This window comes from Thermobia domestica, chromosome 7, assembly GCF_964235325.1.
Source record: "Thermobia domestica chromosome 7, izTheDome1.hap1.1, whole genome shotgun sequence".
Classification (NCBI taxonomy): domain Eukaryota; kingdom Metazoa; phylum Arthropoda; class Insecta; order Zygentoma; family Lepismatidae; genus Thermobia; species Thermobia domestica.
The window spans coordinates 117,430,020-117,450,660 of record NC_137460.1 but is presented as its reverse complement, the minus strand read 5'-3'; the positions used below and the strand labels follow the sequence as shown (position 1 = coordinate 117,450,660).

Below are 20,641 nucleotides of genomic sequence, written 5' to 3'. Positions count from 1 at the left end.
GAAGAGAAGATATTAACTACATCTTTAAATGAAAAAATTAACAATTGAAAGTAACTGCATTATATAAAGAATGAAAAGATCTTTAAAATCATATTTAATATCTTAAGGTAACATTTGTAATTTCGAAGACATTCTGAAAAGAAAATTTGGGGACAATTTTCTTTTAAAATTCCAACTGTAACTGAGTGCTCTGGTATTACAGAATTTCAGAGACAGAAGGGAATGGGTTCAGTTGCCTGCGAATTAGTGCTAAGAGAGATGGGATTTAGTTCTTGTCTGTGCTTTTACTTTCATTCTGGCAGTATATGCCTTGGTATATCATTCTTGTTTGAATGATTACAACGTCGATATGAGGCTCTTTATTCGTTTACTGTTGAAGTGTGTTAATAAAACCAGTTTAAAATGAAATGAAATCTTTAGGTTTTACGTCCCAAGCTTATGCCGGGTAGGCTAAAGGAGACGGTGATGATGAGAGATGAGTGAAATGGTGGAATGAAGAAAGTGGGAGGAAACGGGAAAACACCGAGAAAACACACGAGCACGGTGTTTGTCCACCACAAAATCCACACGGCGCGAGCTGGGATCGAACCAGGGACCCCTGGCACCGGAGGTGAACGCTCTACCACTGAGCCATCGCGCCCCCCAAAACCAGTTTAAATTCGAGTGTATGTCCCAATTGTGCAACGAAGAGGGGCACCTTGACAAATGCGCCAAATGACAAATCTGCAAATTACCAAATCTCAAATTACCAAATGCACCAAACGCGAAAATGACCAAAATGTGCCAATTGTGAAAATGGACAAATCAGTCAATTCACAAATCTGACAAACGAAAAACACCCAACTCTGTTTGTAATATTATCAAATAACTGGATAGTCTAGTAAGAAAACGTACAGAAAGTATTTATGAATATCAAGCAAGAAACTAAGTGCAATTAATAGAAAGTAATTAAATCATCGCCCAAATATTTGAGGGTTTAAATGAAGTAACCATTTAACCAACCAATAACATTAACGTTTATTCAGTATATGTAAAGAAAAAAAAAGTTGGTTATTGTGTGAAGACTGGAGAGACGTATGATATAAAATTCAATAAATCGTACATGCTCTAACACAATGAGAGATAATTTGCTTGTAATAATGTGTTAATTTTGATGAATTTATAACTGTTAAAAATGAATGTTCTTGTTATTTGCTGAAGTGATTGCCCCCTTTCTGCACTGAGGTTATATTTTGGGGGCGCCCGACCTCTTGGACATTACCATATATACATGTTACAGTTGACAATACTTCTTAAAACGACGTAGTTGCGAGAAATTTTTAAAGCGACCATTGCTTGTTTTCGTACCTTTGACACTTGACCAACAGTTTTTGGTAGTTAGGATTACCACATATTCTTCTAATTTCACGACTTTTAGCAGTATTACCAAATTTAACATTCATTATCATATCTCCTAAACGTTGTAAAATATCAAATTGCTGTAAACGGCATTATGATCATTATATCTTTTGAAAATAATCTACGTAATTAGATGTGATACTTATCTCAGCTCCTTTTCGAAATAAAGCCCTTTGGAATTAGTGAAGTTTTGAATTCCTTGTAGCTTTTTTCTTCTGTTTGATAGAAATACGTCATATGCTGACCATAGTATTCGACACTAAGGTACTTCTCTCCATTCTTCTCCATATCCTCATTTCGAAATCTTATAGTCGTTTTTTCATCATTTTTGCGTAATGTTAATTTCTCTGACATATACAGTACTATACTCCATACGAAGCATTTTATGAGTTCTTTTCTCAACTCCTTATACAAGGTTTCACAAAATATTATTTTCTTTCTCTTAAAGGCTTCTTCCGCCGTTCTTATTCTTGCTTTTATTTCACGTTCACATTTCAAATATTATGTGAACGTAGAACTGTATAGGTAATTATGTCCGTTTAAAGAATATCTCACGACGTTTCTGTAAGACACTCACGGCTCTCTAGACTGTGTAGTTAGTTTTAGAACATCTGTTATATTAATTAACCTAAAGAAATTAAGATAACTTCCGGTAAGATTAACTTCCGATTTTGACAACTTCTGGACAAAATTAAGAAAAAATAAATCAGGCTACAAATTGTTCACATAAATTTACAGAACGAGAAGAGAGTAAAATAATTTTCGAAGAATTAAGACTAGGACGTGAAAATCTTATTATTCATCTTGTCTCCCTACGAAACATTACTTCGAAATCGTATACATAAAATTCAGTGAGTTACACAAAAATGAATGTTAACGTGAAGAATAACTAGTAATTCACAAGCTGAATGAACCGTTACAAAGGTTTGTTCGTCTAGGTCTATTTACATTGGATTTAAAGTGAATTTGTCCATCACGAAAAATTAGGCTAAAAAACAAATTTTTAATTTTTTTAGGAATTAAATAATAGAGAAAAGTCTTTTGAACATATGAATATTGTATAAAGCAAAACATGAATTACATTTTTAATTGTAATTGAAAAACGGAATATTTCATCTTTATTTCACACGATTAGGTTCTGTATGCAAGGGGACGCGGATGATTAGTGAAACTGCACAATTATGAAACTAATCGATGGAATGAGAATGTGCTTAGAACTGAGAACACATCGAGAAAATCTCACGGATGTGATACTGCACACTTGAAACTTACATAGTCTGAGAATGATCAAGAGACCTCTTGAAACTCACATGGTCTGAGAGATGAACATGCTATCAACATTTAGATAACAATTTAGAAACCTTTCTAACATTTTCTTCTTACCATACACTGTTGATTTTCTACCGGATTCAACTGGGACACGCACACAGAAACAGGGACGACAATTAAAATTTGCCCATACTTTTGAATTGAATCAATCTCAGAGTCGTTTGCGTCTTGCAATCCAAAGCCGAACACGCAAGAAAAATCGTTAATGATTCGGAGACCACTGAGTTACTGTCTCCCTTCTTCGATTATAATTACGATCTTTATATAAGAAGCCAACATTTGGCACGGTTTAAATAGAATTTCCGCTTGTACATATACATACGTTCTTTCTATCACTTTTATTTTGTTATTAAGGGGTTTGGTTGAGTAAATTCATTTGCATATTGATATAGTGTGTACGTCCGTTCAGAAGACAAAACAACGTTAAGAACTACTAAATGAATAACCCTCAGTTTTGGCCAGAATTCAGAAGGCCGAAAGTTAGAAATGGAATTCGTTGGCCGAAGTGAAATTCAACCGGCATTAATAGATAATTCATATGGTGTTTGGCGTTCTATCAACAGTCAGACTTTACTAGATCTGAACTTACAGCTTAACGTAGGGCCCAAACAATCACATTTGAACACTTGGAATAAAAGTCGAATCTCCTCCACCAAAGATGGTTGAGCTAACCATTTATCTACAAGAAAGTCTTGGAAGAGATACGAATATTAAAAGATTTTCAGTTTTAACGTTGATGATTACAGAGAACGAGTGGTAAGAGATAGTAAGAAATGGTATCCTACACTAGATTAAGCGTCCCAATATTATATTTCATTTTCATTCTTAGCTGTCTACTAAAAGCTGAAATAATAGAAATTCGCTACAACTTCAGTTTTAATATTGATCTATGTAGAACAGAAGTTATAAGAGGGAACCGGAGAATAGTCTTTTTTCTTTATCGATCCTCTATCGTACTCAGTACATAAACATTTTCTTCTCTTAACCCTCTTGTCAAAAAGGAAGTGGTACAAATGTACCACGTCCTCTTTAAAAGTTGATCACTATAGAAAAAAGAACGACAAAAGATAGTAACAAGCAATTTTCTGAAATCAATTAATTGTCCCATGAAGATACATATCCTGTTTTCAATCCAATGTTAAAAGAAGAAGTGGTGAAAATATACTACCAACGGCACCGATTTTCAAAAATTTATGTGGTTGCATATTAACGGCGGGACGCGTTATACCTTTTCAGGGGAGTCTCAATATTGTTTGATTGATTTCCTTTTGGTTAAAATCTTTTAAGAACACAGTCATAAAAGGTGTGCTCGATTCTATTCATAATTTAGTTACATTTTTATTGTGGGGACTGCCTTTGGCTAGGTGAGAGACAGGCAAGGAACGGGGGGAATATATTGCTTGGTTGCCTTTGCATAAACATATTTTAAACAATTATGTTTCAGAAGTTAGAAATTTTAACTTCCATTCCAAAATTTTAATTGCTTATTATTTTTTCATAATAGCAAGTGAGAAATATTTATTTTATTTTTTCTGTCAAACTAAAAATCTTGTGGGGGCCAGCACCCACAAGATTATTTGTGTTTGTGCTAGAGCCCCGAAACACCACTAACACATGTGGTGGACACATGTGACATGGCTACTTTTTTAAAAAAATGAAATACCAAAGTCACGGTCAATTCGTAAATATGTATAATAATACAAACAAAAGCAAAATCTACAGTATTTAAAACAATTCATGCAAGCACTTAACTGTACTTTTGTAGTGCTGTTTATAACGTCATATTCAAAATCGGGAGTACAATTACCAGTGTATTTTCAATCAGAGGAAACAGAAATATGTAAACTAGTCATATATCTATCTCATTTACTAATCCTATATCTAAGCTAATCCTATATATACTAGAAATCACCTCGAGCCTTCACTATATATATACGCTGCATTGTATCCCTCACTTTCACCTACTTACGACAAATGTGATTTTTTTTCTGTGCAGATTTCTGATTTCCGAGTTATTTACTATCAAAATTAGGGATTATAGAGTTAGTCAAACTTTTGAAAAAATATTATTTCAATATTCTTACTAGTAGATCTTGATCAGGCTTTACACTCATCAGAAATATTTTCGTGTGCAAATATTTTTAATTATCGAGTTTTGAGCTGTTCAATTTGGGATTAGTAACTTAGTGAATTGTTCAGAAAACAATTCTTTATAAACAATCTTAGGCGAATTTAACCGATCTTCACCAAACTTAGAATATTGGTAGACTTTGCTATGCTTATTCACGCATCTATACTTATATATAAAATATTGTTGTCTATCTGTTCCTGTCATCAGATTCTCGCATAGAAAGGAGTTACTTAGAAGCACAAAATTTAGAAGATATATACAGGGTGTATCAAACGTTCAGGGCCATATCACGATTCCGTTATGAGTAAACATATGGAAAAAATGGAAATAAATGGAAATTTTTACAAATAATTGGTTTTCAATCTTGAATGGTGAAAGTTTTCCAATTACGTCTACCGTTTGGGCCCTACACTGGTAACGCGTCCTATGTTAAATGAAAAAGCAGTGTAGCAGGATGCACGCAAAAATGACATGGGGTAGATGTACGTTGTCCTGTGAGGGAATCTAAAACACTTTGAACTACTTTCCCATCAACCAGGTATGATGACGACTAAAGGAACAGCCTGATAAACTGATAACATTGCTTTTTCTTTTAACATTGGGCGCCTTAACAATGTGGAGTCCAAATCGGATGGTGCGATTGGGTAAATTCATCCAGTTTAGTTTAAAAGCCATCTATTTCCAACTGCTTACCTCTCTCTCTATTTTATTTCTTATTTTGACTCAGAATAGAGTTCGCCTATGGCCACAGACTTTTGATACATTCGGTATCATTACCAGATCTAAGCACTTATGAAGCCATGTTCTTTGTTTCTCAATTTTAGGGTTGGAAGGAGGAGATTGGATGGGGTTAAAATGTGCACATAAAAGTATATGATAAATACTCAGGATATTCTTGGTTGTTGATTGAAGTGAGCTACAGTTCTCAACAGCAAAATTATAAGAGACGTGAACCTACAGCTTAACGGGTATCCGAACCACATTAGCTATCTCCAGGAATTGTAAAAGCGTCTCTCATGCTAAAGGTGCATACAATAACCACATAGGCACGAGGGAGTTTCGACAGATATTAATGTCAAATCCGCAGTTTTCGGAGCTACTGAGGTGAATAATGATACTCGTAATGCCATTGAAGTCCTAGTTTAGATCCCATCGGCATGAGGGTGCGTGAACAATAACAATCCAGAAAGGACTATGTTAGTAGCGAGTCCATAGTCTTCTAGATAGCTAAGTTGCTTGGTGACAGTTACGAAGATATTTAAGCTTAAAGCATTATGTGAGCCGGTCTAGAAACTATCCTGGGCATGTTCTTCCATAATTATTTATTTCACTCATATTTATAAAGGCAATGCAGAGACATTGCTCTTCCTTATTATTTTATTTTACTTATTTCCTCTCTGTTTTTCTTAATTCGACTCTCGGCTTTGGGGATTAAAAATATAGGGAATAAAAATATATGTATAAAAGGAGAGGACAATAAGACGCCGATCGAGTCAAATTTTAGCCGTCACTGTCAACGGGGGATGAAAAACATCACATCCAAACCAATATTAATATGGAATCTATAGTTTTCGCAATTGTCAAGGTGATTGTTAATAGTCTTAATGACATTTATGCACCAATTTAGGAAAGAAATATCAGCTGGCTGGATATTATCAGGAATAACAAAAAACAGGTTGCTCCTTGATATTTATTTATTTAACTGATATGACAGGGACAACGTTGAAAAGGTTGTTTCTCATTATTTATTTAACTCATTTCTGTGCTTTCAAATATGTTATATTGACTCCCAATGCGAGCAACGGGCTTTTTGTACTTGTATGGAATCTTTTCCACTGCAAGAACATACAGTAGTTAACGAATTATGGGCTATTAAAGTTTTAGTTTGGGTAAATATCCAATTGCTAATAAAATATATGTGGGGGAAAAACTATCCAACGTTAATTTACGCCAAAAGCAAGTAGATGAGGAGACAGTTGAATGATTAATTTTCTTCTCACAACAAGGAGAAACTCAAATTGCTATTTTTGCTAGTTAGGGAACATTGATGGAATTCTACCAGCAGCGCAGTAACTTAGATTTTGTCCTGGAGGGGCAAGTATTAATGTTTGGGCCCCTTAGAAAAAATTGTTTCGGGCCCTCCCGCAAAATTCGAAAATATGCCCCTTCTTTCCATCTTTCTCTTACAAATGTGGGTCCCCGGAGCCTGTGGGCCCACCCGCACGCCTCTTGGCCCTTCCATACGTGACAAATTAATTAAGGGGACAATATTGACAAATCTCAAAGCCATACGAATAAATATTACTTCTAGGGTCCCTAATATTAGACATTTTTTTTTTTACTGAAACAGGCCCACGATTATTTTTGTTTTATTTACCTTTTGTGTGCTGTTTTGTTTATGTAGGGCTATTGTACGGAAACTGTTTGATACTTCACTTATAATTTCATGTTCGTATCGTATACGGAGTAAGAAAATTTTGTCTTAAAGTAGGTCCCCTCGAACGGCGGGGAGCTCGAACGCCGGTTACCCATCCTGCTCCCCCACAAGCTACGGCCCTGCCTACGAGCCCCTAAAGCAGGGTTTCTCAACCTGGAGGACGCGAACGTAAGAGGAAGAGATAAATATAATTACAGCATAGTAACGGAAAATATTTTTAAATATTATTTTGAACTTTGTTCTGATAGACACTTTTTTATTTTTACTGTCAAGAATAACAATAACAACAAAAAATAGTGTACTAAACATTTCCAACAGATGCAGAATTGTTTAAAAATAAATTGAAATGAAAGAGGCACAATATGAAACTTATGAGAACTATATATTGAAACACCAGAAAAATACAAATGCAACAAAATCTGTATATTGAAATACAGTTAAAATTGAAATCTAATGAGATATCTGAGCATGGTGTGATTTTACTAGTGCTGCAATTAGGGATGATATCGAGACGAGACGAGACGAGACTTTGTACAGTCTCGATCTCGTCTCGAGTCAAAAATTGCCATCTCAGTCGCGGTCTCGTCTCGGTCAACACATGTTTGTCTCGATCTCGGTCTTGGTCTCGTCTCTAAAGTCTCTTTATAAATAGTGTGAAATTAAAGTTGAGAAAGTATTATTATCGTGCAGTCTGCGGTTTCCGCTTCTTATTTTTTTGCCTTCATTTTTAACTTAGAATTATTGTAGTGTATCTCTCCATTGCTAATTTGCTAGCTCTAATGCTTTCCATGCATGTGTTTCAGGTTCAGTCATCAGTGGGATTATACCTGGGATAAAACTCTAATAGTATATTTCACTATTTCACTTTCACTTTCACTTTCACTTTCAGCAGTAGACGTCGTCTCATATAGCCAACGTACTGTCTATATAATTAAATTCTATTAAATTAACTCCAGTACTATGCAGTAGTTTATTTCCTTCCTTTGAATCAGAATTGTTCAATATCTTCTAACGGATAACGTAACACATAGCAGCACAATGTATTTAATCGTATTGAAGTTGAAATTTTACAATTTATCATTTATTATTCAATACATTTTGTTTTGAATGTCATTTTAAAAACAGAATATAACGTTCGTTATCTTAACAAATAGGGTAAATTATTACTACAATTTATTTTGTTTCAATTTGATCAAATGCTTTATTACCGTCTCACATCTGGGTGTTTAATTGACTGTTGATGACACGAACTTCCTGAACCTTGTGGTTGGAGCCACGGCACTCATCTTTGCTATGTGTGGTCTCGGATTGGGTCATTAAACAAGTTAGATTCAAGGTACGATGTTTCCCATAGTTCGCGTCTCATTCTAAGCACATTCTGTTTCTTATACAACTTCATACGGTCGTTATGCATTACATAAACATATATCCAGCGTCATAACATAGATTAAGCTTATTCCTGAGCTTTCAGCGGTGCATGAGATCTTTATTCGAAACAACTAATTGCGTTCATTACGTTGAAATTTTATATTGATTGAAAATTACTTGCGATACATGGGCATACATATTATATAAGTATTTGGGTAATTCGAGGTATCTGTATCTATTTTCTCTGTTTCGCCAAAACAAGTGATTCTTAATTTTCTAGTTTTCTTTTGTTTTAATTTTCGTAACTTACTGTTACATGAAGGATTGAATAGTTACAAATATTTTTTTTTTCGCTGTACAACTTTCGTTAAATTTTAGATCCACTTTTACTCTACCTTACCTAGAATTGTTTTCGTCCATCGATCATAATTTCTTCTTGCAATATGTCCAGCACACTTTTCAGGCCATGTTGAAATTATTTCATTAGTACTAGTCATTAGTTGCCAATTAATTCATTTCTATATATCTTCGTTACAAATAATTCCAATCCGCTACTTTTGGAGGAAAGACACGCTACTTTTTGATCTTTGGATCTTGCAACACTGACTAAATGACTTAAATCAACACAATGTGAGGACCTCCTTTTGGTCTAGCGGGTAGCACGCTTGACTTCGGTTCGCGTGGTCCCGAGTTCGATTCCCCGGGGGAAGGGTAAAGTTAAACGACCGAAGTGGTTCTTATTCCACTATAATGAGTAGCTCCACGTCTCCTTTAGCCGCCCTAGCATAACCTGGGGATGTTAATCTAAAACTAACGAAACCAAAACTCAACACAATGTGTATTACTAACTGTAAGTACTTGAATAATTGCATATAGCTATATGGTATGGATCGAGTTTGAGGTGGTCGATGGTCAAACTAAAGCAAGTGAAATGTAATTAGGGTGTAATTAGGACTGTTAACAAACATGGTTTTAATCTAAAGTGTACACTTACACTTAGAGCTTAAGGCTTATGGGGAACAATCAATTTCAGTTACAATTTGCATTTACATTTACATTTGCATTTACATTCTTGCACCATAAAACAAATTACAAGTAATTTAAAAATATTTTACCTTATTTGCACTACATTTAGAATAATATTTAGCAATTTATTTAACTGGGCAACATAGCTTAAATTAATGTAACTGCAACTTGCAATTAAAACCACCAAAAACTATTGTTGTAATGTTATAGAAGCAAAGCAAAGCAACAATCATTATACAAATTTAGCACAAATTTTAGGCACTATAACAATCACTACCCACGTGGTTAGTATCTCTGAAACGGTTTGAAATAACAATTGTTGTAAATGACATTATGATCATTTAAGTCTTTTAGAAGCATCTACATAATGAGACGTGATACGTCAATACGTTTCCGAAGGAAAGTCAGTAGATTGGGTACCTAACTTCTGGCCCACTTTTCCCCCACCCCCTAACTACCAAAAATTATGAAGCCGCCACTGGCCATTACACTTTAACAAAGAAGAATAGCATAAAGCGAGATTGGGTAATTGCACTGCGCATATGCTTTTATGACATTTAAAAATCAAACAAAAATGAACTAAGTATTTTGAATATTTTATATTTAATAAATCATGAAGAAGTGTGTAATTTGTGGAGAATTAAAACAATACCCAGAGTTCTCTAGAAATGGTAATACAAGACGAGATGAGTGTAAAGCATGCTGGAATAAAATGAGCAAACAAAATGATGAAACAGAAAAAATGGGCGCGTTTGCTTATCATGTTGTAAATCCTGAACAATTATCTGAAAAAGAATTTAGAGATTTACAAAACGAATTGAATGATATCAAACTAATGTTTTTAGAATTTTACATTGACTACAAGAATGGGAAAGCTCAACTTGATGAAAGAGCAAAATATCATCTTAATAAAATACACGAGCTGTGGAATAATGCATTACCCTATAAGAATTTAGACTACTATTTTAGTTTTAAGAACCATCATATCTTTATTAATCATATTAATAATAAGAAGTGGAGTGATTATATAAGTGCATTTTTGAAATGGAGGGTAAGGATGATGCCTTATTCAGATTGGAAGTAAAGCTAAATAAACATTTGTTTTATGAAATTACTCATAAAACGCTTACATTTAAAACTTATAACTTATAGCGCTGTCTTTGATTGAAAAAATAGTTTTTGTTTGATCGAAATCGGTTCAGAAGTAGCCGAATTATAAGAAGATAAAGTTTAGTATGTCGCATAGGCTTTTATGACATTTAAAATCATAAATAAATTTTCAAAGTAAAAAGCAGCAAAACCTGTGCACAGGTGGACCTGAGAGGACTTACGCCTTTCTCTTATTTGTTTGTTTGGTTTGCTTTTGGCTGCCTCTCAGGCTCCTTTTTCTGTTTGTTTCTCTTTCTGCTGCTGCTTCTGTTGTGCCTCCGTTTCTCTTTCTGTTGCTGCTTCTCTTGTGCCTCCGTTTTCTTTTCCCGACTACCGCTAGTCTCCATTCACGTCAACTCAATCTGATTTGCTGCTTATAGATGAGAGAATGAAAATCCTTCTTCTGGCTTGGAGGCGACTCGAACCTGCGACGTCCACGCCGATAACTACTTACAGCTGGCCAGACTGCAAGCGAGCGAGCTCGGCTAACACTACGCTCAAGAAATCAAGTGAAAATCGGTCCTTATATATGACCAAATACTTCTACAAGTAACGCCATCTATTAGCAAAGTGATAAACTAAGTGATATGTAACGCCATCTATTGAGTAGGTGAGTAACTGCTTGAATATGTTCACCTGCCTGGCAAATTTAAAACAAAAAATAAGAAAATTGTGGATATCTTGGTTCCTATAAGAGATAGAGGGCTGATATTTAATTTTTGGCAATTAGTGTTTGGCCGACCCATAAATGTTGCAAACCTATAAAATTAAAAAATCACTAAGTCTAGTAACAAATTTGGTCCTAAGTTTGCAACACTGCAAAAATAAAAATTCAGATATTTAAAAAATAAAAAATACTAGCATAATCTACACAAGATTCTAAGACTTTTTTTAAAGAATAACATTTTCCCGAAAACTCAAAAATAAACCCGTAAAAAATTCCCGAAAATTTTGAATTTTTTAAAAAATTAGCTGTAACTTCACCGAATATTAACCGATTTCAAAAATTCAAACGACATTCGACAGAGAAATAAATTTGCCATCTTGTGAATGTATTGTGGGTTGCATACCTCTAAGGATACTATTCCGAATTTGTTATATCTCCGTTGTTTATTAACCGATTTTCAAAATTCAAACGGCAATCAATAGACAAATTTCCTATCTATCGAATGTCTTATAAATTGCATAACTCTGAGGATATAATTACAAAAAACTCAAATAAATCTCTTATTTATGTATGGATATTTAAAATTCGAATGACATTCAAAAGTACTGCTTCCCCTTATGCATTGTGTATATCCAAAGATCTCAGTTTTATGGCTTTATTACCATAAAACACTTAGAACATACTTAATATTACAAGTTCGGATATTGATAATGGAATCTTCTGTTAACCTCGTTCTCTATAGGAAACAACGACTTCTTAAACTCTGTCCACTGATCGTAATTCAAGCTGAATAGACAACCGTTAATATCAAAAACTACTTGAACTTCGGTTATTAGTAAGAATGAACTTCTTTTGGGGATCCATTTCTAAACACTCCATTTTTTACTTCTGACAACATATTTTTGTTCATTTTCGTTCATTTTTGGATTTACATACAGAACTCAACAGTTGGATAGTTACCTTTTAGACCAGTGTATTTGATTTTTATTCCATCTTTAGCGATCTCATCAATCATTTTATCTGTTAAGTGTTTTGTAAATCTAGGTGGAAGAAAAACCTTGAACTTCTCACACTCAGCTAATATGCTCTTCCCAAACTTAGTTTTAATCTTTTCCATTTTCACAATCTTATATTCTGTATTTAATTCTAATTCTCTTAATCCAATAACCTCTTTTTGTTCAAGACTACCAAGCTTGTTTAAAAAATCAACGTTTTTTGCCATCGTATTTATTATATAGAAAATCAATCTTCAATTTTTATCTTCACCAAAAAAAATATTTAATCATTTTTATCAATTTCGTTTGATGGAAAACCTTCCATAAAACAATCGTTAATGAAAACAGTTTGAGGATGCAAGGGTATCTTTTCGATACCCTTTAAAGTCGCTTATGGCTAACTGATAAAGGGTCAGTGATACTGGCTCTTAGATTCTTGAACCGTAAGGGGTGAGCAAAACGCTAACCCTTAAAATCTCTATATGTCCGTTGATATTTTGTTAACTATCTAAAACTCTTCTACTACTTTCTCATTCTTGGGATCATATGTAAAGTTCTTTCGTCCAATTAAAATCGCATAGCATATAGTATCAGCAGCCACAGCTTCTGCAAAGTCTACAACAATCTTTATGTTTGTTCTCTCGTTTACTGATACATTCTTTCTCTTACTGCAATTAATCACATACATTGGTCTGTTGTCTATAAACTCTTTAGGGTCATAGTACATTTCGGTGTTGCCACATGTTATTCTCTTAAATGCAGTATAATCTTCATACATCTTGAAATAATCCTTGTTAGCAATATCTAAGTTTCTTGATTCTTTTGGAAATACCTCATTCCTCCCATTCTTAAGATAGATATTCTTTACCTTACAATGATCAAACTTACTTGCATCTGCTGTTTGTTTGCCACTTCTATCAGTTTGGAACATTACAACTACGAAATCAGGCATATCAAATTGTCTAGAATTAAATTGAGTAGTAACATCAAACTCCAAGAAAGAACCTACAACAGTCTTCTGAACACATTGATAAGTATGGAATGAAAACATGATTTTTGGTTCTTTAAGAATATTCAACTTTAACTTGTTTTCATAATTAGATTCGTATTCAACAATAGGCATTCTTATCTCCATACTTTTTATTGTTATTTTTCCATCATGAGGAGCTGCTCCCGATCCAGTCCATTTGTACAAAACATCATTATTGTTGTTAGCTTTCGTAAATGTTATTCTCAATCCACCTTTCCACATAACCTCTTTGTAATCACTTAAGAAGCCTGGAATTAATCTTAATGGGTACAAAACACTAAAGTCCTTTCTTAGACCAAGTTTATCATCTGTTTCAAATTCTGCTTGTTTTAAATATTCAACTTCTGGCTTGGAAATCTTTAATGTTCCGACAGCTGTAGATGTTATCCCTGGTAGTTCGATCTTATCTATAACAACTCCGTGCTTTCTAACCTCAATTTGAGAAAAGAAGAATGGGAAGAAGTTATCTACAAGTTTTATAGTATCGTTTGCACCAAATGTTCCTCCAACTGATGCACCAACAACTTCAAAGGTCATATGACAATCTGCTTTGTGTGGATGTACGAACCCATCGCCCACGTTGAAATCAAACTCAATATCTTTGTTAGCTTCATTCAAATTATTAAATGTTCTTGTGTTAGCTTTAAAACTCTGTAACTCGTAACTTTCAACACTATCCATTTATTATAAAGAAAATCTTGAAACAACGCTTTGATGGGATATACCCATAAAAGACTCATACATAATAACAATCAAAAAAAACTTATAATCCCCATCCCAACTTAACCTTAGCATTCATAACAGTACCAACTCCAAAAGCAGCTAATCGTTCACCAATTGGCGCATCACTACTAAATGCTCTTTTCCGTGCTTTACTTTCTAGTTCCTTATCTGCAATATGTCTCGATTCTGTATCTTTATTGTCTCTGTAGTATATATCGTGTTCTTTACAAGCCTCATCTAATGGGTTAATACCTTCATCAACTCTCTCTAACCTTTCTTGAAGCTTAGTCCCAGGCCCGCAAAATCTGAATCCTGGAATATGTAATTCAAATGGGAGTTTATTAATCAAATCATTTACTAATCCTTTTCCAAGCTTTTCATCATTCCAGAATCGTGGTGGTAATGTATTTAAGATCTTAATCAAATAACCTATGCCTTTTGGATCATTAGGAATAAATTGTGAAAGCTTATTATTAATCATACTCACTATACCTACTTTCTCATTGTAAAAGTTATGATTACCAGCCCTTTCTTCTCCATCTATAACAATTAGCCTATCTATAAGCTTTCTCACGTCATCCATCCATACATATTCTTTAGGTATTTCGGTATATTGTTTAATTCCTTCACCAGTCCTTTTAGGTGTTGTGTTCTTTTTAGGAGTTGGGGGTAAAGTTGGTTTAATATAATTATCCCAAATAGGCTTGATAATATTAATGTACTTTGAACCTCTACTAGATGCTACCTTTTTATCTCGATTATATTTTTGGAAGGCAGCATCTGAGTCTATTATTATTTCCTTGTACTGTTCAAAATCATCATCATCATAATCTTCAATGGTTTTACTAGTATTCGTCGTTAACAATTCCCATAGACCTTCTGTTCCTTTATAAGTTTTACCATTAATTATCAAATCATCACCATTCACTTTAACTTCCAAATTTCCTATCTTGTTTATTATTTTTCCATCTTCTTCTACAGTTCTTATTCCAAACACAGTATCATTTCTTTTACTATAATATTTCGTTGCAATCTTACCAAATGACTGTGCTGTTATTAAAGGTTCTACTCCTTCCACTTTGTCTTTAATTTGTTTTCTCATTTGTTTTATTTCTCCCGTTATAGGCGTATCACTACTACTTGGAGAACTATCATAAGCAATCTTTTTTGGTGTTTCTAGTAGACTGGGATCTATTGAAGCCGTCTTATGTGCAACTGGAACAAGTTCAGTTATTAGATTTTTATTTTGTTCTGCTACTTCTTTGATCTCACTTCCCAAGTTTTGAATAGCATCAATTACAGGTTGTTCTTGTGTTTTAAATTTATCGTATATACCTGCTCTTTCTTTCTTCCAAGTTTTGAAGCCCTTTATCAAGAACTCCTTCAACTTAATATTCTTATCAATTTCTTTCTCATCCATTTATTGTATAGCAAACGAACAAACGTCAATGAACGTCAAAGATCGTCAATAAACGTCAATAAACGTCAAAGAACGTCAAACGTTAAAACGTCAAACGTCAATAAACATCAAACGTTCAAGAAGTGTTTTATCTTGTTCCTATACTTACCATTGTTTACCTTCCTTGTCATATCAATTACTATGAAACCATAATCTTCTTGCCAACATTTTGAACATATCTCTTTAAATTTATCATAAGACATATCTCCCCCAACAAACTCATTATACACATGTTTAAGATTAGTATCATCTTGTCTGAATATACATAGGAAGTTGACGTTATCTCTTATAAGCTGTTTAGGTACTTTTGAATATGTTTGTGCAAGATAGAAACAGTCTAAATGTCTATGCCTACCTCTTGTAAAGTAATTTCTAACAGTATCTTGATTCTCCAAAATGTAATCGTCAAACACAACAACAGAGTATTTTTCACATTCATCAATAGGCACAATAGAATCATTACCGCTTAAGAACGTTGCTATCTGCTTCTTAAACTTTAGTTCTGCTTTCTCAAATCGATCTTTTAACTGCTCATACTTTGGCTGATTCATGCTTTTAGAATATATGTAGAAGTAATTATTGTTTAACCAACCTGGCTGTAATAAGAAGTTAAATAGCAAAAACGTTTTACCACATCCCGACGAACCTACGATAAGACAACGAATATCATCAGGTATAAGCTCTCCATTTCTTTTCTTAGCTGTTGTTTCTTTTATCATCTCTTTTACATCCCAATTAGTAGTTTTCTTACTCATTTATTATAGAGAAAATCAGGGGTCCACCAGCACTGGACCCCCTTTCAAACAGTTTGAGGATGAACTGTAAGGCGAGCGTTTTGCTCACACTTTCAGGCCCTTCACATGTGAAGGGCCAAGGATTAGAGTTCTTTATACAAACACGAAACATTTTGGACCTCCGAATACAGCGGGACAAATTTTATGATCTTATATCTTTAAGTTGTTCTCTGATCTTAAGCAACGTATCTTTTATATATTCGCTATCCATTTCGCCATTCAACGTTATTATCATCTCTAACTGTTCTTTAAATGAGTTAATACAAGTGACAATGGTTTTATATTCGTCTTTTCTTTTGCTTATGTATAACTTCGAAGACAAACCTGTTATTATAGCACTTCTAGTTGCAAGAGACGTTGTTAATATCGAGTAAATTGTTACAGGTATAAAAATATTAATAAACCCAGTTGTTGCAGAAAGAATAACTGATAACGTGATCAAAGTGTAGTATGCATATTTAACAATTTGTAGTTTTCTCTTTTTCTTCTTTAAACTGTATTCTAACTTTTGAATGACATCTTCTATTAACTTGATTACTTTCTCTCTTGGAATATCTCTAGGTAAATCAAACTCGTTCATTTATTATATAATAAATGGCTAAGGTATTCAAGTTAACGAGTGATACTTCTGTTTTAAAGAAGAAACTCCATTACGAATTAGACAACAAGAGCAACTATTTAAGTATAGGACTAGTTGGGTTTTACAGTACATATCTGACACCAAACATAACAACACAAAAAAACACTTTCTCATATGGTGATAGACAAGTTTTTATATCAGAAGGGCAATACAGCTTAAACAGTCTTAATGAATATTTAGAATCTCAATCCATCAACATAACATTATCAGAAGATCATTTAAGAAATAGAGTTAAAATTGAAACTGATAGTAATGATGTTACAATTGGGAGTATAGGTACTGTCCTCGGGTTAAATGTTTTTGAAGTTTTAGAAAAGAACAAAACACATATTGGACGTAAGTTGCCAAAGTTTCATCCGTTTGATACTATAAATGTTCACTGTAGTATAGCAGATGGCATGTTTGTTAAAGATACAGAATACACACATAGAGAAACAGGAATTATTGCATCATTCAAAACAGATGCTGAGTTCAAACATAGTATTATTTACGAGCCTACCTATCCATTATTTTTCCCCATATCCAAAGACAAGGTTGACAATTTTGAGATAAGGATAACAGATGAGAATGATTCCTTAATTGATTTTGGTGGAGCAACAACAACTGTACTTTTACAAACCAAGATTTTCTCTTAGATAAATAGAGAAGATGTGCTCCATTAAAGGTTGTATGTTTAGTGTTCCTTATAACGAACTAAAGGATTTAAATATTGATCATGTATTAACAAAGAAACAACTTAACGATAAAGCTAAGAAAATTAAAGAAGGTAAAGGAATGGATTTAACTTTAACTACTGCACAAATGAAAAAGATTAAGAAAGAGCATATTGGCGGTTTTATCTTTACAATTCCAGCCATTCTAGCAGCTTTAGGAGCAGTTGGCTCATTAGCAGGTGGTGCAGCAGCGATTACTAAAACTGTACTGGATGCTAAGAAGAACAAACAAGAACTTGAAGAACAAAAAAGACACAATATGGCTATGGAAGAAAAGCAGGGAGCAGGTAAACCAAAGAAGTCAAAAAACTAAAACCATTAACCAACATCGATATAGAGAGGTTGGCTAAAGAATTAAAGATAAAACGATTTAGAGGTGTATTTATGAGTGATGAACTTCCACAAAAACCCTATGTAAATGAGTGTGGCGTAGTTAACCTTGATAAATCAGAAAACATTGGTACTCATTGGATATGCTATTGGAAAGATAACAACATAAAGTACGTGTTCGATTCTTATGGTGGTGTTCCTCCTAAACAACTGGTACAATATCTTGGTACCGAAAACTTACTTTACAATGACGAACGAATACAAGACTTTAACTCAGTTATATGTGGTCATCTTTGTGTTAAGGTTTTAAATCTTCTAAATCAAGGACATTCTTTTAGTGACGTTATGTATATGATTAAAAATGATTAAGTGCTTTTATGGTTTGTATCCATAAAAGTTTTGTTTAAGATAAATATGGAAGCTATACACAATAGATTTTTAGATTATTTTGAGAAGCATGAGGATGAACTAGATTATTTTGAGAAGCATGAGGATGAACTAGATGCATTAGATAGATATAATTTTTATCAGTATTTTCAGGATGTTAGCGAGATAGACTTAAAAGATAAAAACAACGTATATAATGTTATTGATCTATGGAAAAGGTTAATACCAAAATTTTTGTACACGGAAGAAGAGTTGGAAAAGTTACGCCCAATAATTACCTTAAAGGACTTGTTGTCGAATTATAGCTATAGACCATTACAATGCAGTTATTGTGGTAGTAAGTCATTAACAAAAGGTATGAGTAGTTACATTTGTGATGTTTGTTCTGTAGAGAGTGGTTGGGTTTACAGTACTTGTGAAGAAACGAAAGCTGCTTGCGTAAGAAAACCATGGTATGATACTATAAAAAGATTTAAGTTACAGCTATCTCGTTTGCAAGCTTTACAGGATAGAATTGTCCCCGAAGAGGTGCTCAAGATGTTAAATGATGAACTTAGAGATATACCAAGAGATTTAATATCAACAAAAGATGTTCTAAAAGTACTAAAGAAAAACAAATACACGAAATATTATGATGATGTCTATTTAATACACTATCACCTTACCGATCAAAAACCATTAAAATTACAACATATGGAGGAAACACTTATAAACGACTTCGAAAACTTACACGAGGTCTTTAGGGAGCTGTATCCGGAAAGAGCATTGTTTATTAACCTAAAATGTGTATTGCACTATCTGTTGAAAAAGCATGATCTCCATGTTGATATTGATTTTAAACGCTCACCTATACAAATAGAGATGTTAGAGAAATGTTTTGAAAAACTAGGATGGGCATTTTCTGTATAATAAATGAGTATGGATATATTTGGTAATGTTAAAGATAGAAAAGGTGATGTTGATATTAGTGAAGAAAAATTAAAATTGTTGGAGAATTTAAATGATATTGTTAGCGTAAGTCAACTTAGGTCAGTAGAAGCTCAATTAGAGAACGATAGAAAACGATTTGAAGATGCATTAGAAACGTTACAAGACACATACATAAAGAGAGAAGATTTTCAAAAGATTAGGATGGATACTACTAAATTGGTTATGCAGAAAGAAACCATGCCTCTACTATATCGATTAAGAGCCAAAAACGTTAAGGAGCCAATCTTTAGAATATTTAATCTCTCTAACGGTTACAAATTTCTCTATAATGGGAAAATAATGCACATGGACTTAAGTTTGGATAAATACTTTCTAGATATATATTTGGGTGATACTTTGATTAAAGAGATACCTTTTGACTTTAAGAAGAACGATATAATTACGATTAAACCAAATAAAAATTCTGCTATGGAAGAAGGACAATTATTGTTTGTTGTAATGTACATAGAAAGAGAGCTTTCCTAAAGACGTTTGCTATATAATAAATATGGATATCTTTGGTAATGTTAAAATGACATCAGAGTTAGATAATGCAGTTGTGAGAAAAGACATTGCTATGTTGAAAGAAGAGCTTAACTTCGTCAAACGGAGTTATGTTATAGAGCTTCATAGTCGATTGATATCAGAAAATGTTGAAACTCCGTTCTTTTTAATACATAATCTATCTATCACATACAAATTTCTTTATAAAGGTAGGTTAATGCATATAGAATCATCTTACAATACATATTATATAGATATATATTTAAATGATTCTCTAGTTGAAACTTTTCCATTGCACTTTAATACAAATGATAAATTAGCAGTTAGACCATCTAAAGGTTCTGATTTGAAACATGGTAAATTACTATTGCTTCTTATGCATGTAGAAAGAGAAGACGAAAATAGTGATGATGGTGAAAATGTTGATAGCATAATATTAAACAGCGATAGTTATTGATTTTCTATATAATAAACAGGATGTATTGTGTTAAGTGTAAGAAAGCAACAGATACGAAGAAAGATACTATTAGAATTGAACAAACAAAGAATGGAAGATATCTAAAGAAAGTTATTTGTTCTGTATGTGGTGTTA

General features: G+C 33.4%; 1 non-coding gene across 1 annotated transcript; it reads right to left on the bottom strand.

The window, feature by feature from the left end:
• Positions 1-568: 568 nt before the first annotated feature.
• TRNAR-CCG (transfer RNA arginine (anticodon CCG)) lies at positions 569-640 on the bottom strand. Its single transcript has one exon. It is a non-coding gene; the product is annotated as a tRNA-Arg (tRNA).
• Positions 641-20,641: the final 20,001 nt, after the last annotated feature.